Source organism: Podarcis bocagei (genome assembly GCF_964188305.1).
Source record: "Podarcis bocagei genome assembly, chromosome: 6".
Classification (NCBI taxonomy): domain Eukaryota; kingdom Metazoa; phylum Chordata; class Lepidosauria; order Squamata; family Lacertidae; genus Podarcis; species Podarcis bocagei.
The window spans coordinates 43,443,448-43,465,849 of NC_138130.1; the positions used below are offsets into that span (position 1 = coordinate 43,443,448).

At 42.0% G+C, this 22,402-nt stretch overlaps 1 long non-coding RNA gene across 2 annotated transcripts in view; it reads left to right on the forward strand.

The window, feature by feature from the left end:
* Positions 1-8,472: 8,472 nt before the first annotated feature.
* Positions 8,473-22,402, forward strand: part of LOC308589909 — a 29,728-nt gene continuing 15,798 nt past the window's right edge. Inside the window, exons 1-4 of one of the 2 annotated variants that reach the window (XR_014009536.1) lie at positions 8,473-9,358; positions 9,869-9,938; positions 10,841-10,959; positions 15,292-15,348. This is a non-coding gene — a long non-coding RNA (uncharacterized lncRNA). Of the gene's footprint in view, positions 9,359-9,868; positions 9,939-10,840; positions 10,997-15,291; positions 15,349-22,402 lie in introns of both variants that reach the window. The other variant, XR_014009537.1, reaches the window with a different exon arrangement.

Genomic DNA, 22,402 nt, shown 5'->3' on the forward strand with positions numbered 1-22,402 from the left:
CTTGGATTAGTCCACAAGTGAGCGCATTAACCCTCATGAAGTAGTGAACTTTGACGGTTTCACATTGCAGTCCCCCTTTGAAGGTTGTTTGTTCCAGGCTAGACACTGAAAGTCACTTACTGAAGTCCTAGGAGGTTGAAATGTTCCCCTGCTGGCTTTTGAACTTATCATTTCTGATGTCAGATTTGTATCCTTTGATTCTTTTGCATAGCGACCAGAGTATTTGTCTTATTTAGAATGCAGAAGGGCATGGCTGATAGATGATGTCATATATAATACTGAAGATGAGCAGTTGAATGAACCCCTGATGTTATGGATGGCGTTATTAGGTCCTGTAATACCCTTGTCTGAGTAGGCATGGAGACAAAGCTGACATCTGGGTCTGCCATGCGTTAGTCCCTTTGTCGGTGTCTGTATCTTTCCTTTGTGACCTGTTGCTGTTGGTGGATCTACTTTGGAGCATAGAAGCTACTTTAAAGAGGCAAGCAAATTCTTCGTTCACAAATTCACCCCAACAGAAACTGAAGCCCTATGGCACAATTTAATTTACAGTAAGATAAATATATTTCTTTTGCTGAAAATTTTAAATTATTTCCATCGCATAGAAAGTGATTTTGTTCTTCCTACCCCAGGTTATGGTCTAGCAGAATCTTTTATCTGAAAATCTGTACACTTGTTTCAATTATTTTTCCATACTTGCTTTTAAGCTGGATTCTAAATTTGCCTTCCAGATACGCAGCAGAATAAATCCATTTCAAAGACATGGACATTTAAATCTCACTGGAATTAATGAGGCTTTAAAGTAGCAACTCTGTGTTGGATTGTGGCCACTGATCTTAGATCTTCTATGGCACATCATTACATTTTCAAAATATCACCCACTTACCCTAAGTGCTAATCACTTAAAAGGCAGTTACAGTAAGCTTTTAAGTTTACTCTATTATAATTCCTTTAACCAAAAAACTCATTTAAAAACATTACAACACCCATTTAATAACTGATTGGTCAGAGCAGATTTTACTCCAGGGTGGCAGAATTACCGGTAGCTTAATTTACTTGGCCTAGCAAGTTCATTCACACTGGTATTCCTGGAGATATTATTCCCTATAGTGGCTTTGTGCAAATTCATTCTCAATTTACAAGTGATCTGAGTCTAGGGAGAAATGAAGGAAGAAAAACTGGAGCAATTGGAACAATTTCACTGCAAATGATCCATATCCAAAACTTACGCCCAGCATTTTATTGGAAACAATGCAAATTAGATGAAGACTAGAGTTCAAAAACCTGAAGAAGATCTATCCAGCAAAGAAAAACCCTAAATGCCAACCACCTTATTAAATGAGGCCAGGCCTGTAAAAGCTTAAGGACTACTAAATGGTTTGATGTTACACGGAAAGGTGCCAATGTCTCTTAGCATCCTATGAGGCTTCATATGACAGTGCTTGGTGCAGCAGCAGTAGGGTTTTTTAAGTGCTGTTTTCTGTTCTTCTGCATGCTTATTCTCCTGCCAATAGATAACCCCTGCTGAAGTCAATGACTTGTTTCCATCGTGAAAGCAGAGACAAAACTAGTTTTGTTTTGGCTGGGGAATTCAGGGAAGTCAGAATTCACTTAGGAAACCCATCTTCAAACAACAAAAACTAAGCACCATGTTCAACCATATTTGGGGGGAGGATCATAGCTCAGTGGTAGATCAACTGCTTTGCTTGCTGAAGGTCCCAGGTTCAAGCCTCAGCATCTCCAGATAGGACTGGGAGAGAATGCTGCCTGAAATCCTGGAGACCAACTAGACAGTGCTGAGCTAGATGGATCAATGGTCTGACTCAGTTTAAGGCAGCTTCCTACGTTCCTGCATTAAAATTAAATACTATGGGAGGGGGATCCTGGAGGTAGCATACTCACTGCTCTCTAAAAGAAACTATTATTTCCCTGTATATGTGGAAGGTGGAAGGCCATACTGATTATTTATGTTACATGGGAGTGGCTGCCAAGAATGCAAGGTGAGCATCACTTTAGGGTATGGCTGCATAGTGTTTATTGATGGGTTGATTCATTGCTGGAATATATGACCATATCATCCTCTACATAAGCTTGATACAACTTATAGTAGGGATAGCCTCAAAGCCACAAATAACTTCTCCCTGTATCTTTATTTAAAACTTTTCTTTTTCAGTCTTCCAATGCATCTGCATTGCTCCGAGTGGCTTGCAGCAGCTAAAATACAACAAACCCATAATAAAACAACAAGGTATAGCCATGTGTTGGGATTTAGGGGGGGGCAGTGATTTCTATGTTTTTTTGTCATCAGTGCTGTTTCCATTCTGCTGCAGTTTGGCTTCTGCTAAAACCTACGTTGTTCATTTAACCATCTGCTATGACCGAAACTAACATAATGAATTATGTAATTAATTTGAATGATTTTCAATGGAATGAAAACACCTAAAACAATGCAGTAAATAATTTAATTATGACCAACAAGCATTCAAATTTCTGCACCTGTTTCCATTTCTGATCTGACAGAATTTTCCAGCATTCCTAGCCATGCATCAGTAGAATATGAACACAAAGACCACAAAATCATTTCATCAGCAGACTGCCTTTTGACTTCAGACGTACACATCTTATAGAAACCATTTTAAAACTACAAAATGCTTTTCTAAACAGAAATGCCTTGTGCTATTTTCAAAGCTATTTGAGGCTGTGGCACAGAGAATTCCAGAGGACTCAAGCCACTTCTGGGACTGGCCTTATGATTGCACACACACACCCCAGTCTTCTCAAGCATTGGGGAATTTGACCACCTGCCAGATTCACTCTCTCCTCTTTTAAATAGGGGTCACAGCCCAGCCCTGAGCTTCAAAGTTCCCTCACGGGGCCTTCTCTTCCCACCCAAAATGTTGTACCAACAGAGCCAGGCACTTATCCCCCATTATGTTCCAGCTTGGAAGGAGCAAGAGTCTCCAAGATACTCTCTAGATTCTGAAGCTGTGGCTTGGAATTTGAAGCACCAGAAGGTGCGTCTTCCAGGACCTCAACTCAACTTCTCCAACCTGTCCTTTGTTGTAAAAAGCTGTGCTCAGCCCCTGGCAATACTAACTAATGAGAGCACAGTTGAGAAAACTGCAGTGGTATTGCTGATCCCTCAAGCAGAAACTAAAGGTTAACCTTGCGAATTCCATTATTGACTGGAATACATAAGCTCTATATTCATACAACTATTGTTAATTCTGAGCAGTGAAGAAAACGAATCTCGGCTGCAGGAGTAATGAACCAGCAAGTAGGAAACATCAGCAAAACTTTGATGGGGTTTCCAAAAAGAAAAGGTATCATTTAGAGGCCACAGAGCATGAAAGCAGAAAACAACTGCCAGGTAAATTGAGAGGAGGAAAGTGATCATGTTATTTTCTAAGGGGAGGTGTTGTTTTTCCAGGACTTAGAGCAGAAACATTTCCACCTCTAGCATTGCCCATCATCTTCCATTATGTCAGTCTAGCTAGTCAACATAGCATGCTAATTTCTCATTATTTTTAAATAGCCATATTGGCTGCAAGTTCATCTCATCTCTAGTGACTGTACTAAAGCATTCGGGTTGGAAATGATGCCTACAATCCAGGCAAAGTTGTTGGAATAGAATTAAAGTAGTTAGTCCCAACACCACCAGTTTCTTTTTGCCTTTCATTCATGCGAAGGAAGTTGCATAAAATGAAGTTGTTCAGTAACGTGCCTGCCTTTTGCAATTGGGTTTTGTTCAGCCTGTTGTTTAGGGTGAAAATGTGTTTTCGTTTAGAAACAGATCCTTTTTAATTCAATGTCTCTGCAGGACAGGTTCCAGGGAACCTTGGGCAAGATGCCCTCTGGGGTCCCCCGCCTCATTTTCCACACTATCAGAGGGAGTAGCAATTCTGCATCCACTTCCTTCCCCACCTCATTCTGGCAGAATGCAGGTGGCAGCTACTGCTGCTCCCCTCCACCACTGCTAGCTGCTCACCTGGTGATCCAGCAGCAATGACTGGTAGGAATACCGCCAGCTGCTGTTGCCCAGAAACAGAGAGCAGACAGCATTGGCGGCTGCTACCCACTGCTGCCAATCATTCACCTGCTCAAATGGATGCAGTGGTACTGGAAACTAGAAGATGCAAGATCCACTTGCCTACCTATTCCTCCTTTCCACACAACTGCGGCTGCTGGCCCATCACTGGCTCATCCAATCAGTCTTCAGTTCTTGCTTGGCCAACTAGATTGGTGGGTGAATGATGGGTATCTCTCCAGGGAGGAAAAGGGACCACTGGTCCTATTTCTCTTATGTTGAGAGAAGAGGAAAGAAACCACAGTAACCAAGCAATTGGTGGCATGGCACAGCACTAACAGCAGTGTGTTCCCCAAGAGGACTTGATCCAATCACTCCAGGCAGTGACAAGCAAAAGCCAGTACAGACAACAAGAGGGGGGTGGGCACACCTTCTTCTGTGTGAAGGAGGTGACCACCACCACTGTTCCAGGTGGCAGTGCTAAGGATGGAGAACCATAACCAACCAGAAGGACCTAGTCCCACTGCTCAAGAGAAAAAGCATCTGCACCACAGTGGTCATGGGTTGACAGTGGGCCCTCCTTAAATGCTAAGGCCTCAGTATCTGCCGAGTGATGCAGACCCCTTGGTGTTAGTCCTGCTCCTCTCTTGCAGTGAAGTAGCAGGAAACAAATATGAAAATAATATTTAATTTTAAGGTCTAGATTTCAGAAGGGTTGACTGATAGCATTGTTTGTAGCGGACTGGCCTTCCATTTGCTCAGTCAAGTGTAGAAGTAATCACAGGAAGCTCTCAGTTTTCAGTATGACTAGAAATGGAAGACAACGACAGTGGTACCTCAGTTTATGAACTAAATTTATTCTGGAAGTCCATTCTTAAACCAAAACCATTCTTAAATCGAGGTGCACTTTCCCTAATGAGGCCTCCTGCCACCGGTGCCCTTCCACCGTTCAGATTCTGTTCTTAGACTGAGGTAAAGTTTGCAAACCGGGACACTACCGGTTTTGCAGAGTTCGTAAACCGAATCGTTCATAAACAGGGCTGTTCTTAAACCAAGGTCACTATAAATTGTTGAACACATGAAGCCCTTTTACAGCGATGTGGTGTGAACTTGACAAAGAAGAACTGAATGCAACATACAGTATGTTCCACTAATAAATCTAGTTTTGCCCTTCAGAAGGGAATGAAGGCTGGCTATTTTTAAACTTTGGCTTCAACCATAATAGAATATTCTAGTCAAACATATGTAGGAAAGTATTTTCATTGTAGTCATGTACTAGAGTCTCTTCATTTCCTCCTACATCCCTGATCACTTCCTTCTAATATCTAAAAAGAATGGCACCAAGATTGAGTCTACTGGGGAACCATACCAATAGCTATGGAAGTCCTACTCCTTTGTCTTAAGTGTGCAGTGACAGACTGCACTTGGTCAGTGATGAGAGACAGGCATGTTCTTGCTTTCCTCTAAGGCTTCTAGGATTCTTCCATAAGGTAGAATTCTGCCATCAGTGCAAGTGTTTCTCTTTACCAGATGGAACTATCTCCCTTTTCCTGCCCCCGCGCACTGTTATGGGGTTCTCCAGACCCTCCCAGGCAGATTTGGGGAGGGCGTGGGGACACATGGGGCAGGGAGAGGCAGAAAATCCTGTTGTTTCAGTGGGGCTCTTTGCACCAGTTTCCACTACCACAACAGCTTAGTTGAATCCAGCCTTGATGACTCAAAACAGTGCAAGACTGAGCCCTGATCACTTATCCAGGAAGTAACAGTGTTTGGGTAATGGAAGCATAGGTGCAGCCCTCCAGTCAACCATGCAAATAACAGACATGGGTGTAAATCAGAAGCGTTTGTTAATTGTATCAACAGAGTGGCCATGGAGCTGTACACTCCAGCTCCATCCTTTCCATCTCCAACCTTCCCATGTGGCCCTGAGTGGGGGGGGGGGAGGACTATAACTGTTTTGACAAACCGCCATGCAATCTCTCATCAGATCTTTCCATTCAACATGGGGAGGTGGGGTGGAAGGTGCAGGGTTTGCCTGCAGAGCCCTGCCACAGATACAGTTAAACAAATATCTGAATAGGGCTCTGGAATCTCTGCAAAGGGGTGTCGTTCTTGGAAAACACTCGTTTTCAAGGTGTTGGAGAGGACCTGAGCCCTGATAACAATTAAGCCCTGCCTTTCTTTTGGACAAGTTTGGCTCTTCGGGGTTTCCTTGGGCATTGTTTTTTTTAACAAGCTAGAGACATGATTCATCAGCGATTGTCTTTTGTGTGTTTTTAGGTGGTTTGTGAGACTGTGACAAAAATAATACATTAACGATCCAAGGTTTCACAGAAGCTTCCATCACAGGCACTTCCATGGTGCAAGTTGTTGCATTCATGACCCTCCTATGTGGGAGAACTTTTGATCTTACCTCCAATGTGTAATCAGTTGTGATTAGAGTAATTTATGAATTGATGATGAATCACATAAGTCAGTAATGAGCTACAGGTAGCGTGCAGAGTCCTGGTAATGTTCACCCACTTCCAACATTGCTTTCCCTTTGCCTTCACCCTGTGAATGCCTTCACTGGTCACAGCACACCAATAGTGGGCGGCATGGTGGGGCACCTCTGGTCACCTAGTCAACAGCTGTGTCATTGCTGCTTACCAACATGTAAAGGGCAAAGTGGCAGTGAGGTTGGCAAAGAGCAAACGCACTGGCAGGACCATCAGATTGGCTCCCACAGCGCATTCGTACCATGCTGGCCTTGCTGCCTCATCTCTTCCCCTTTGCCTTCCAGTAAGTAGCACTGATGTGACTGACCAATGATCAGGGGAGCAGGGGCACCTCACCACACCATCTGCTACTGTAGTACACAGTGTGTGAACTGATTTTAATTGAGAAACTTTTCAAAAACCACCATAGAAGAAGAACCATGGTCCTTTGTTACAAAAAGTTTTTTAAAAAGCTTAAACTGTGGAACATGGCATCACCAGCCAGCCACAATTCATAGTCCAAACATTGATTGCCTGACACATGTTGCCTGTAGTTAATTATGATACCAGTCTAGAACTTGACACTGAATTGACCTGAATAGGTTGTCTTTATTTACTGCAATCCTCAACAGCTTACTCTGATTAGTCATACGATTCTGATACATAGGTGTGTTTTTGGTGTGTGTGTGTCTTTTGAAGGTGATAGGCTTCTAAAAGAAGAGGTGAAATCCCACAGATGAGCTGGTCAGAAACGAGGAGCTCTTACTTGAAAAGAAAACTAGTTTATTAAATGGCCAGATTTGGTGAATCCAGTTTATTTTAAATCAAAGTACACTTTTAGAACCTTGACAGTTGACCTTCCATGGGTAAGAATGTTGAACTGTTTGGGGAATCATGGGCTCCTTTTAGTGGCTGATTGTATCCCTCCTCCTCATGCTCTGTGAAACTAAAACCCAACAGCATATTCAGATGTGGGCTGCCCTAGCATAGAGCACCTGGTCCATGTTTGTGGACATGGTGACAATGACCAAATAGTGTATAGTTAAATTTGCTTTGCAAAGCTCAGACTGAACCTAGCAACTATCATGTGCTCTCTTTGCTAAATTCATACCCATGAGTAGCTCTGGATGCTATTACGTTGGGCAGATCCAGGAATGCAGTTTTAACATGTGATTCAAGTACATGTGCAATGTATGTGCATCAAATATATACATTGCCAAGCTTTCTATGAGCATGAAGGGGAGGAAGGGAATCTCAGGTGACTAAGCAATGTAATGAAATGAGTTGTTGTTATCGCTGTTATTTTATTTTGCTTTGAAAGTTTTGTGGGTTTCTCAGCCACTGAGGAGGAAATCGTCTTCTAAGAAAGAAATGTGTTTGTAAGCCTGGTGTTGATTTTATCTCTTGAAAGAAAAACTCTCTTCTCTCTTTCTCTCTCTTCCTCTCTTTGTTTTCCTTGCAAAATTCCCAGAGTTCAGCCACTATGGTTTAATGGCTCCCCTAACACTCTTTTGCAATTGTAAGCACTCAGGGGTTTCACTGAAAAGGGTGGCTGGATGCAGCTTCAGGACTAATTGTATCCTACAAAGTTATGTAATTATGCACCAACAGCTGAAGGGACACAATTTTAAGTCAACCTATTGTGACAGACACTGTGTAATGTCATACAATCAAATGCAATGTTTAGTAAACATAAACCTCTTTGTCATTTTGTATTTATTTATACAGGTTTAAAAAAAATAAAGCACACATTTAAAAAAATGTGTTTTTTTGGTATATTTGTATTGGTTTATATCAATTTTATACGAAGAACTGTACAACTGTAGGAAATTGTTGCAGTCCCACTGGACAGCCCATTTAAGCACACATCAATGGGAATAAATAGGTTTATGCCCAAGAATAACATACAGCTTTTTCTGCTGTGCCGTTCCCCCAGCTTCATTCCTTTATTGGCCCATGTACCAAGTATGGATTTTCTAGCATGGATTTTTGCTGGCATCTCCATTCAGACTTTGGGAGGGGGGCAGATTTCATCTTCCCATCCCTCTGTCCCCTGTTGATTTTCAGGGTGTTTAGTCATTTAGAACATTTATTCAATACCTTTCTTTAAAAGCCAATCATTTTGGATTTTTAATACTGGGGGGGGGGGCACTTTCAGAGTGAAGGGGCTTCATGATTGCCAATCAGCACTATGTACAGCCAGCGATGAAGCTTTATTATCATAGTATGAGCCAACCAACATTTTACAGTCAGCTTCTCTGTATACAGGAAGGGATTTCTGCTCCCATTTCTGCTTGATCTAACATAAACCAAGCTTGATTGAATTTCTAGATGTTCATAGGCACTAGAGGTTCATAGCAGACTCATCTATAAGATGTGTAACATCTGAGCCAAGTTCTGGAATTTCAGCTCACCCAAAGGTTTCACCAGAAGTGGTGACACCAGATTGGCGCTGCCCACGCCATATCAGCCTTGCTGTCTCCTCACTCCTCCACCAAGGAGGCTAGCATTGAAATTCCATCCTACAGGCCCGGACACTTCTGAACTTAATTGTTCTGCCCTCGTAGCAATTCGTAATAATAATATTCAAGATATTCCCTGCCTTACAGGTACCTAAGATGCTGTTGTTTCTTGCTCCTGCCAAGTACCTGCTCTATGGTACACTATGGATGGAATTGTAGGTTTTGAAAGAAGCAAAAGACCATCAGGTTCAAAGCTTTGCCATTGTGCAGAGAAAACCATCTATCCAATTCAGCCCTGTCCCAAGCAACCTTTTCAATGGAAGATGAAGTATAATAGAAGCTGGACACAGCTGCTTCAGATACAAATGTGATCCAAAGCCACACGCTGCAAGGTAAGATTGTGCTTTTTGTGTGTGTGTTTACCATCAACTAGACCTAGAAATAAATTCCAAACGTTACATTCAGATCATAAGTGTAAGCAAAACCCATGCCACTCAAATCTTTTTTCTAGAGGCACTGGATGTCTAGAGAAATGGGAAGAATTCTGAAGAGCATATATGTGGAAATTTACTGGCCCAGAGAAACCTCTCTTCAGCAGTAATTCTTTCTGAAATTGCTTCTCCTTGACAATTCTCTGGTGATATTTTTTTCCGTGGGGGGGTGTGTGGTCTGGGAAGAGTCATCCTGACCTGTAAGCAATGATACCCCTCAAATCTAAGGAAGGTTTCTCTGAAAATCCAAGCTCAAAGCTGAAAGTATATGTCTTTCCTCCACTCACATTTCACTTGGTGTGCAGCACTAAAGCCACATGTTTTTACTGGGTTGATTGATCTGTTAATATTTGGGGACCGGGGAATTCTCTCTCAGAATTTAATGTTTATAATCATGGAACTTTCTTCCAGCCAACCCATTCAATGTTTCCTTGATATGTCCAACTGGCATGGTTTTCAGGAAGTCTATTAGAAGACAAAGGTAAGAACTGGCTTCTTAAATCAGATCATAATTATACAATTGGATAAGAACAATTGGGCAATTTTATTTTTTTTAAGTGGGGAGGGAAGACATCCTGAAGAGATGAATTATGATACTGTACCTATTTTTAATATGGAACTATTGTTCTGGCACACCAAGATAGAAAGCAAAAAAACAACAACAGGAGATCTGGGTGATTTATTTGGTTCTTAAAAGTTAATTCAGCACACTTCTTTCTTGTGGGCTTATGAAAGTCCTCTCTGCGGGCACAAAATGGTTTGAGGGAGAATTTTAGGATTTGTGCGGATGGACCTAAGAAACAGCTGCTGTAGCAGCATGGTCTCTACCAGCCCTTGCTTATTTGTAGGACAAAATCTGCATGAGGCTAATGCATTTCTAGGCTGTTAAACCTCCTACCTATGCCTTCTATGCTATCAAAAATTAAGTGATAACCATGTTTTGGTCTATCACAATGCTCTCAGAAAAGATGGATATGTGAGTGTTCTTAATGCAAACATGCATAGCAGAAAAACCTATCAGGCAGTGCCACATCCCAAGATGTTGGACTATACTTCTCACCCTCCCTGACCATTGGCATGCTGGCTAGGGAGGATGGGAGCTGGAGTCCAGCAGCCTCTGGAGGACCACAGGCTCTCCATTCCTGTCTTGGACATGTGGGAAACAGTTCCAAGCTCACTTACAGGAGGAAGGTAGCAATGTCTCCCCTTGCCCAGTTTTCTGCTGAAGCATCCCTATGGCATTAGAATTTGCATTTCTCAGAGGCAACAGGGACTTCTTTTCAGAAAGTGCAACATGCATAAGTTGTATCTTAAGAATTACCAGTCAGTGTCAACAGTGACCATGTCCCTGAAACAAATCATAACAACCTGTTATTCTGACAGGCATTTGTCTTTTAAAAGGAGGATAGCATTGAAAGAGCAACATAATCAGAGTGGTGTTTCCAGCTACCCCACCCTTTGCTTTTGGGAGCCTTATAAGAAGCTGCTGCAGGAGAGAGACGGTGAGCAACATCATGGGTGGGTGCTTCTAGGGCTAAGGTAAAACTGTAACGTCCCCTTGTTATTTTTGCTATTGGGTGCTGTATGGTGTTTAAATAATCTTGGTATATTCATAGTATTGAAATGTGACTTTTTGTATGTTGTTATATTTTTATTTTTCTGTGTAATTATGAATTTTTTACTATGTTATTATTTCGTTATGTTATTACGAAATTGTTCTTCTGGTGTTTCTTTGTTTTAAGCTGCTTTGAGCATGATTTGTTTTGTGGAACAGTGGCATACAAATGAAATGAATGAATGAACTGAAAGACGACACGAATATCTGTGAAATGGAGACCCTTGATATTGCCAGTCATTCATCAACAAGTAATTTTTATGACATTACCAAAGGGATTTAAGGGCTCTAAATACAAACTGAGCAGCAAACCGAATACACATTTTCCCGCTGCCTTATAAAATTCCCTCCATGTTGCCGCTTTCTGCTGCTGCAATATTAGTAGCAGAATCCAGCAACAGCCTATCTGTATTTTTCGGGAGACTGTCAGAATGGGAAGAGATTGGAGGTCAGTGTCAGGAGTATATGAGATTGGAAGAGTGCTGCATTTTGCAAGCCTTTTCTGGTGGTAGCATTCTCTCGGTTTCTGTCAATGCGGAGTTCTGCAGTGTATTTTAATAAGCAGTGCTTATCCTCTACTGCAGGCTTGTCGTGTGCATGTGATACGCCAGCCATTTACTCTCACCCACTGGGTGCCTGATAAGCACCCATTTGTGGTGGCTGCAAATCATCAAGCACGTGGGAGCTCCCCTGCCGGCAAACAACAAGAATGAAAGCATCCGTTTTCCTCCTTCAGGGATGCTTAACAGATAACATGTAAATAAAGTCCTCTTTTATTTCTTTTTGATACAATTCTGTAGCTTTACACTCCCATTCTTGAGGAAAGCCCAGAACAGGGTGCACAGGGACACAGAGGGAGAGGAGAGGGAGGCAAAGTTCTGTTGCGCAAGCAGAAATCCTTGCACCAGCAGAAGCACTTAGCTGGATATCATCCGTTAAAACCAATGGACTTAACTTACTTAAGTTCATTGAATGCAGTTAGTCTACTCTGAATATGATTAAGGTTGCATATCACCCAATAATAATAAAACAGTAAAAAAATAAATACAACAAGAGTCACATACGTTTTTTAAAAAACTCTGTCAGGTAAGATGTCTGCCTGAGTAACAAAGATATAATAATAAAACCCAAGAGCATAGGTACAAACATTTTTTCAGTGCAACTTCTGTGAAGACTCTCACATGCTTCCCAGCTAGTATTGCCTTGGCCCCCTGCCATTAATAAATGGAGAAGAGCTTCCCTAAATGGATCTTATGGAGTAGATAGGCTGGTCTGGAAGGAGAAGCTCCTAAAGAGCTGAGGTCATTGTTCTTGGCACAAACTTTCATATTTTGGGGGGCTTTATAGCAAAAGCCTAACATTAATCAACAACAGAATACACACGCACACCCAAAAGAATTTCTCCGCGTTTAGCCAGTTCATAATCTGATCTTCACACCTTCATATTTCATGTATCATTGATAGTTGGGGTACAGCAACAATGATTACAACCATAATTCTGTTGTTATCTATATAACTAAGCAGGTTAATGAGTTCCACCCAGCTATGCAGACTGAATGTGCACTTTGTCAATTTGGCAGTCAGCATCAGTTTCCCACTGACAGGTGACTTCTAGTTTGAGACTAACTGTTTCCATTAGAAAATAACTAGGGCCAAAATCCAATGCATATCTAATCCCATTGAAACCAACACACCGAACTCTGCGTAGATTGCCTGGATTGTGGCATAATATAATATTTAGAAAAATACAGTTCAAAGAAGAAGAAGAATTGTTCACTGGATGGATGTGCATTAGCAATAGTTTCTCTCATGTCTTCCATGCAAGCAAATCTGTGAGTTTATAATAAATTCCATCAGAGCCGAACAAATAATTCATTCTGAATAATTCATCTGATGAGTTTATCCTTTTTTCCTTTGTAAAATATCTACAAGCAGATCTGTTTCCCCCAATTGTATTTATTGCTCCAAATTAGTCATCTTTTTCTGATTCCAGAAAACATATTACAATTTAATTGTAATTATTCTCTGCAAGCTTTTCGTATTCATTTGGCATAAACATCCATTACAGTGCAAAGGATTTGAGTCAAACTTTGGCAATCATATGAATTTGGGCTACCAAGTTCAGCAGCTATTTAAATCAATGTTGGGTGGGGAGAGAAATCAACCAACTATTTGGAAATTTTAATTTACTGTTGTTGAGAACTGCCAGCCAAGACTGAGAATATCCCAGTCGTAAACACATCCCAGCTATGACTCAAAGAACTGCTCTTGGATCTTGATCCATAATCACCTGTACTTCTTTGATCTTGACCCAGACTCACCCCTGCCAAGGGGAAATGCACAAATCTCCCCTGTGGTGAGATAAATCACCTGTCTAGCAATTCATCTCCTTGCAGGGCAAATGCATCAACTCCCAATTTACACAAGAGATGGAGGAGAGCTTTGTTCGATCCATATTTTTACGTGAACCAACCTAATTCACCAACCTAATTCACATCTTTAGGACAAAAATACATGGATTAGAATTAAAGGATCAAAAATCCTTTAGGTTTTGCACTTCTTCAGATTCGTAAGGCAGTTCTCGGCTCAAAGAACATACTAAAATGCGTTAAAAATATGGGCAGTTGGGTCAAAATGTGTTTGGAAATGCATATATTGAGATAAAATTCATACTTAATTGATACACATAATTTTCATGTGGACTTTTTATTTTTAAAAAGTAGGTTAATACAGAAATGGCCTAGAATTAAATTAGAAATTGGCAGAGACCAGACCATTCATGCCTACATTGGTTCATATAAACCCATGAAATTTCATTGATTGATTGATGAGGCTGTTTGTATCCCACCTTGCGACCTAGGATCTCTGGGCAATTCACAATAAAATCACTAAAAAAAATGTATCATATTCCACTGATTTTTCCCCTAGAAAAAATACAATTAAAAAAACATATCAGTATCAGTGGTACAAATATCCAAAGACCTGAACCAAAAGCCAGATTTGTACCTGGCATCAGAACACCAGTACTATTGGTACTAACAAAAAATAATAATTGTTGGGGGATTAGTGAAGACGGTTATTCGTTTTCCTTATTTTAAAAGGAAAATAAATAAATAAATAAATAAATAAATAACCCTATTATGGCCTACTGAAATATTTTAAATTTCAGTAGGCCATAATAGGGTTCTTATTTATTTATTTATTTATTCATTCATTCATTCATTATTTATTTATTTATTTATTTATTATTTGAAATATAAATACATAAATAAATAAATAAATAAATAAATAAGAACCCTATTATGGCCTACTGAAATTTAAAATATTTCAGTAGGCCATAATAGGGTTCTTATTTTATTTATTTATTTATGCATGCATGCATGCATGTATTTATATTTCAAATAATTTTTTATGCCTCTTTTATATGGAAAACACATATTTCTCTCAAAGTGGTTTACAACTTAAAATATCAAATATGGCATTACAAAGTATCAAAATAGTACATTGCAGATGAAAGTCAGATACAAAATACACATGCAAAGCACCATAATTAAAAAGAAAACAAAATACAGTGGTAACTCGGGTTACATACGCTTCAGGTTACATACGCTTCAGGTTACATACGCTTCAGGTTACAGACTCCGCTAACCCAGAAACAGTACCTCGGGTTAAGAACTTTGCTTCAGGATGAGAACAGAAATAGTGCACCGGCGGCATGGCAGCAGCAGGAGGCCCCATTAGCTAAAGTGGTGCTTCAGGTTAAGAACAGTTTCAGGTTAAGAACGGACCTCCAGAACGAATTAAGTTCTTAACCCGAGGTACCACTGTATTCTCTTAAATGCAAAAAGCACGATCGATAAAACTCATATGCAAAAATATAATAAAACTCTACAACATTGTTAGCAACTAATCAAATTAACTGAAATAGAAGTTGCACCCACACTTTCTCTTCCCCCCCCCCCCATAGCCATTCCCAAATACAGCCTTAGCAGTTCTCCACGTGCAAAGCATTCCCACCAAGCATACAGGTAAGCCTCAGCCAACATGGTGTTCCAAATGGGGAATAGTTTTCCATTTTTGACATTTGTATACAGAAACTTACCTGTGCATAGGAGCTTACCTATGTTCCTAACAGAGCATGGTTCCCCTTTTAAATTTTTGTAAACAGAAACTTACATGATCTTGCTCCTCCATTAACTCACGTCTCTCTTTGGCACAGGAGAATTAACAGCAGACAATCTGTGGGTGTGCAAGGAACACTCAACACAACTGCACTGTAAGTTTCCTCTCAAATGCTTTTATTCTTTCATGTTATTCTATAACTTGTCGCTTTACTGCAGTTTTTTCGGTGTATTCATTGCACATGGTTTGATTTGTATATGCGCCCTTCATAAAATAACAAAAATACACATTTTGTGTAAATATATATGATGACAGTCCTCTGGAAGCCTTGCAATTTTATTTATTTAGATATTTCTATACAACCCTTCACCATATGGTCACAGGGAGGATGTGTCTAACATATTAAAACACACCTATACTTCCCCTGCCCCTAAATCCAGTTAAAACATCAGTACAAAGTAAACACAGCATAAAATAAAATAATAGCTTAAGACAGCAACAGGTGCAATACAAACTGAGCTCCACATACTATCCCTCCCCACTTCCTGGCAGAATTGTTATATCTTCTCACTATTCCTAAAGGATTGTAACGCTGAAGTGAGAGGCACCTATGTAGAGCAATTGTCCCAAAGTTTCAAAGCCACCACTGAAAGGTGCTAATACGGCTTTGACAGTCCTCTGTACAGTAGGACACGTGGTCTCCTAAGCAGACACCTTCTCCTGAACAGGATGGGTTTTTTAAAAGGAAGCAGGACCCTTCAAATACAGACACTGTAGAATCAGAGCCCATTTGGCTTCGCATCATGGCTAATTCAGCCCTTCACAGGACAGTTCACTGAGCATACAAACAAAATTTAGACAAAGTTCGGCATAACGATACTGAATTAACCAAAGGCCATTACAAAGCCTTTTGTGACTGACACACTCTCAGCAAGCAGTTTTAGTCATGTGTCTTGGCCATTGTAGTGTGCTTTGGTTTTTCACCGCAAAATAAGGCCTAGTTCACAGGGAATTGTAAATAGGAATTATAATTAATGTTTGAGAAGTGCTTCGAAATCTTAGATGAAAAGTGCTAAACCTGAATAAAATATGAAGCAATTCTACGAGCTTTTTAAAATGCACAGCGTATTTCCCCCCCAAGAGGACAATAAAAACTAGTTTGATTTAGGTCCTTTTGGAAATAGCTATTTACACAGAATAGTTGATCATCCTGGGCTAAGAATTGCGATATGGAAGACTAAAAGAAAAAAAGAACCATCAGATCCTATGGGTCTGTTTCAGCTGTAGTGGCACAAACAGAGGGTGTTTTTCCCCACCCGCAATGCTGTGGCTGAAGCAGCAATACAAAACATGGCAGGCAACCCAAGGGAAACCTATTTATTATTTTTTTAAAAAAGAAAATGCTACTTCCAGAGGCAACCCCAGCTAACATAAGGCAAGATGAAGCAGCATTCAGAGCTGGCAGACTATGAGTATCATTTAGGGCAGCACCATCAAACGTAGACACCAACTCTGGGCTTGTCTACACTTCCACTTGTCCCGTCTGTAGAAAGCATGGGTCTGAGTGGCTTTCTGGGCACACTTCCAAGTGGTTTTGCCTTTGCCCCACAGTTTTCCCCTGAATAAACTTGCTCTTTAGCACTAAGTCGGAGTAAACGTCAATCCAGAAAAAAGACGGGTTTTCCAGGGGGGAAAGGCAGGGCAAGCAGAGGTGTGGATTAGCCATCTGACTCGGGAAGCACAATCTACTGTCATATTCTCATGCAAGCCACCCCACTGAAAATAATACAAGGAAAGCTGAGGGGAAAGTGCTTGCATATTTTCCTTTCACTTCAGTTAGGCCTGTGTGGGACACCTTCCCAGAGGTTTATGGTCCTTTGGTGTCAAAAAGGTCACTAATTCAGGCCTAGTTGACAAAATCGGGAGGTTTTACTTGTAGTAACCTGCTCTGGCTACACCAATTGAATTCAGCCCAGGGAGCCTTGAAGCTCCTTGGCCAGGGAGCACTCTCCAGTGGTGACTGGTGATACTTTGCTGCAAAATTCCTACCCTGCAGTGCTAGGGCTTTAAATAGTCTTGCTGTACCATTAATTTGAACACTAATTCCTTGAACTTGTCAGAGTGCTTTCTATGGAATATTTTCTTGGGGGGAAATGTAGCTGTCCCAGGAAAATATCACCCTTGAAAGGTGGCCAGACCCCATTGCCTAGAACAGTTCAACTGGCCTTTTACAAGGAAGAGGCAGTGCTGCCAGTCTCTCAGGTGCCACCTTGCTGCCATGTTTACATTTGTCTCAGGGCACCACAAACCTCAAGGGAGCAACAGCCGCTGTGTGCAAGGGGAAAGGCATGGTCTGAGGTCAAGCTTGAGGGCTGCCCTAGGGTAAAATGGATGACTGCCTGCGGCTGAGCTATGATTCTACTGCTACTGCGGTAAGCCATGCTGGCCTCATTGAAAACAATGGCTTGTATCCAACATTAGTCATACACAAAGAAGAACCACTGAAATTTAAAGATGTGACTAGCTTAGGTCCTGTAATGTAGGTGGGTCTACTGTGAGTAGAACTGTTGGGCACAATCCAATGGGTTTAATTACCGGTAATCTCTACTATGTGTTGAGTTCAGCAGTGAGCAGCAAAGTGGTTCACTAGCAAAATTGCCAGTCACTACTGAGTCCCTTGGACTTGCCGATCAGAAGGTTGGCGGTTCAAATCCCCGCGATGGGGTGAGCTCCCATTGCTCGGTCCCTGCTCCTGCCAACATAGCAGTTCGAAAGCACGTCAAAGTGCAAGTAGATAAATAGGTATCAGGTGGGAAGGTAAACGGTGTTTCCGTGCGCTGCTCTGGTTCGCCAGAAGCGGCTTAGTCATGCTGGCCACATTACCTGGAAGCTGTACGCTGGCTCCCTCGGCCAGTAAAGCGAGATGAGCGGCGCAACCCCAGAGTCGTCCGTGACTGGACCTAACAGTCAGGGGTCCCTTTACCTTTATCTTTACTATGAAGCAACCAAGGACACAAAAGAACACCAACTCACTCCTTCATACAAGTACAAGGGTGCTGACTGGCTAGCTCCCCTGGCTCAGGCACAGGCTGTTAACATCCACTGGGGCAACTATCCAGTCAACAAATAGACACCTGTATGCAGTGCCTCTTGCCTCTAGGGCTACCTCCCAATATGTGAAGAAATTACCCTCCCTCTTGATCACCACAGAGAATGCTCTGGCAGGCCACCTCAGCAGTAACCACCAGCTGGAATGTGACTGTTGTCTTTTCTCGGTACAATTAAAATTCCTGACGTGCTTCTGTAGGTGTGCTGCGAGTTAATTATATTCAAACCTAAATGCAACTGAGACAGAGTAGGGTTCTCTCACCACCGCCCCTGCCATACACACATCAATAAAAAAATAATGTTTGAGAGTTAATTCATAGGTAACATGGATTTCACTGAGGGCTCAGGTCTGTCTGATCCATTCACCCATGCAATAAAAGCATTTAGAAGTAACAGGGATGATGCTGTTGTTAGCAGCCAATATGTTCTTTGCTGTGCAGTTTTAACAAAATCACCTTACCCTGAATAAGACTGATGAGTAATTTGGGTTGGCTCTGCACCTAAAGAGGCATTACATGGTTTTATATTTGCTTAGTCATTTTGCCCTTCATTTCTCATTTAAGGACTTGCTTTAGTCTCTTGTAAAACCAGGAAGGAAAATGTATGAAAAGAAGCTGACACATTCTACAATGCTTGTGTTTTTCTTAACTGCTAGAAAAGCAGCGCTCAAACCCGGTCATTCTGAATAGTCATTTAAAATATTACAACCTTGATCACCAACAGCAGAGTTGGGTAACCTGTGCCTTTTCAAATGATGGACTGCAACAGCCTTTTCCAGCCTATTGCCCTCAGACACTGCTGAACTCCAGCTCCCATTAGTCCAAGCTGGTAATGCAAAGAATAAGTGATGATAGGATTGTAGTCCAATAATATCTGAAAGCCACCAGGCTGGGAAAGGCTGAAAGCTCCTCTCCCAAGTAGATCATGTGGTGACAATCAGCACATGTATACTCCTGCCAGGCAGCAGATCCACTACGCCTACAGAGAATCCTGGGTTCTCAGCACCCTTAATAAACTACATTTCCCAGGATTCATTGGGGGAAGCCATGACTCTTAAAGTGGTAAAAGGGTGCTTTATAAATGTATGGTGTAGGTGTGACCCAAGAGTAAGAGGAAGGACAACTCACACCTCCTCTCCTCATCACTTGTTCAGAACAGGCTGGCCCAATCATTAGGCAGAGTGAGATGGCCATCTCTAGCAGCTGTTTTGGGGTGTCATGAAAGGGCAGCAAATTATTAGTTATTTAATTTGCCATTTTTGTCTTTTGCTCCCAGAGAAGGATTTTCTGTCCGAGGTGCCATCATAGCCAGGCACACTTAAATACCATGCACCTTGGCTTGAGGAAGGGGAACGCCATGTGTGGCTCCACCTCGAACAGCAACATTTCTTAGGAGCAAGCAATGGTATTCTCAACGACACCCTCTTGTCACCTTCATTAAAATTAATAAGGCTCTAGGGGCTTATTTTAGAGATCACAATGGTCACACAGAGCACAGAATATTTAGCTGTAGCAAAAAGAAATGTAAAAAGTAATACTTTATCAGAAGACAACTGACTGGTGTTCAAGAGATGGCTTTGCATATTCAGGTCTGAGATATTTATTCATGAATTCTAGATGAATTGTTATGCTACCGAAAAGCACTTTCTGTCATTTAACAGAGCCTCCAGAATCTTATCACTCATTCTTTCAAAGTCAGAAATCCTGATGTTTGTTTATTTTAGTGGGGTTTTCTTTTTCTTTTTTCAAACTTATTTATGTAATAAGTTCGCCAGACATAAAATGAAAAGAGCACTTAACGCGAAAGATAAGAAATTACACTGGTAGACAGAATTCAGTGCATAACAACATAACGGCACCTAAGCAATCACTGTGGCCAACTTGGTTATAATTAGACTTTGCATTTAAGAAAACTTTTTTTTTTTAATTTAGTAGTCTTTCCATGTGATGTTTAGTACCTCATAATGTCATTTTTTAAATGTGGTTTATAAAATCAAATCACTATTATTGAGAGGGTTGGGTTTTTTTTCAGTAAGCAAACTTATTTTTTATTTATTGCAAGCAGCCCTTGTTGTGAGTACAAAGACGCTCAGCTTTCAGTTCTTCACAGTCTTAAGGATGATCTCTGATGGCTCTTTAATTAGTGTGCTCTTTTGATGCACAGGTGTGAGAGATTGTAATGGCACTAATGTGTTTTTGTCATAGTCTAGAACAGAGCTAGCCCAAGGCATTTTGTTGTCTGAGGCAGGCATAGGCAAACTCGGCCCTCCAGATGTTTTGGGACTACAACTCCCATCATCCCTGACCACTGGTCCTGTTAGCTAGGGATGATGGAAGTTGTAGGCCAAAAACATCTGGAGGGCCGACTTTGCCTATGCCTGGTCTGAGGTGAAGGACAATGCAACAAACCCACATGCACACATACTATGAGCAGAAGTTGAACAGGCTAACTGGCAAACTTATTTCAAATGTGGCTGTAAACACACTATACTTTCAAAGCACATTTCACCCCTCAAAGATCTCTGGTCATTGTCATTTGTTAAGTGCTGCAGAGAATTGTAACTCCATGAGTGTGGCTCTCTATAGAGCAGGTTGAATGGCACATCAAGTTGTCCAACACCTCACTTCTGCTGCTCCCCATCTCCCAGCACCTGCTGCAGAAAAGTAGGGCCATCACACATACGTGGGATTTTCATAGCAGCTTATCATAGCAGACATTCTCGCTACAGATGCCCAAGCTTCACAAATCATAGTGGAAGACAGGTAATCAGAGGTTTGAATTGGTCAATCCAGTTGTAGGGAGTTCCAAAAGTGGAACTGGTACAACAGGGGTTTACTATGTGTATAACAACTGTTTGTTTATGTCAGTGTTTCCCAACCTTTTTTGGGCAAAGGCACACTTGTTTGATGAAAGAAATCTCGAGGCACACCACCATTACAGCCCCGTGACGTCAGCGCGCAGCGTCACGCCGGGAGGGACGCACGAAAGTGTAAGTTTCAATTTTTTTCCCTCCCCCTTGCCGGGGAACCTCCAAGCTTTGGGGGTGGGGGGGAGGAGGCAGCAAAGCGAGGCAGGAAGGAGAGCGCGGCTTGGCTGGGTGAGCTTTGGCAGGGGCAGGGAATGAGAGCCGCGAGGCGGGCGCTGCGGACGGAGGCGCTGCCCGCCGAGCTCGCAGGCAGCCAGGCAGGCAGACGGCGAGAGCCCCGCACTGGGCGGCCTCTCCTCGCCGCCGCCGCCCCGCCTCTCGCCGCCCGACTCGCCCGCCTCCCTCCAGGCAACATCTCGCGGCACACTAGTGTGCCGCGGAACAGTGGTTGGGAAACACTGGTTTATGTCTCTTGATGCTGCACTTGCTTTTGCAGCTAAGGTTACCTAAAAATGGGGGATTGATGTTAGGATTTTTATCTCACCAGCTGCTCAGCGAGTAGCACAATGGTTGTTTATATCATGTGAGTGTCTGAGCGTGAGACAGGAAGTCTCAGCACAGTCTCAGTACTGTGGAAAGTTGCTTTCACTTCTGTGTGAGATGTGTTCTTCTGTACTGCTGCTCAGAGAGAGCAGACATGCTGATGGAGTCTCTGTATATAGACTGTAAATAAAGTAGTTTAGAGCTACTGATTGTCTTTTTCTTCTGCAATGAGATGCCAGAAGACGAGTGTGCTCCTCTCAGGTGAGAGGGGTCGCTTATCACCGGTCTCTCTGGACTGAGGAAAATTTACAGCCAGAGGGTGACCATCAGAGAGATGCTTGGGAAGGTGGCAGCCTTTCTGGGCGTTTTTCCAACAGACCACATGGGTAAAAAAATTGAGTAGAACTGCCAACTAGATTTTTGGCATCTTGGTTTACTATAAACAGAGCTGGCCCATCTAGTAGGCAGAGTGAGGATGCACCCAAAATTGACACCAATGGCAGCGCCAAATGCAGCAGAGCAGGTGGTAGCAGGAGCAGATAGGTGGGGGTAACAGCAATGGCAGCAGAAGGAACAAGCAACTCTTCCCGTTTTGCCTCAAGCGGTGAACTGTAATGTGCTGCCCCTGACTATACAATATTGATTCTGCATACTGATGAAGTACTTAAGGTTAAGTCTCACTTCTTGTTCA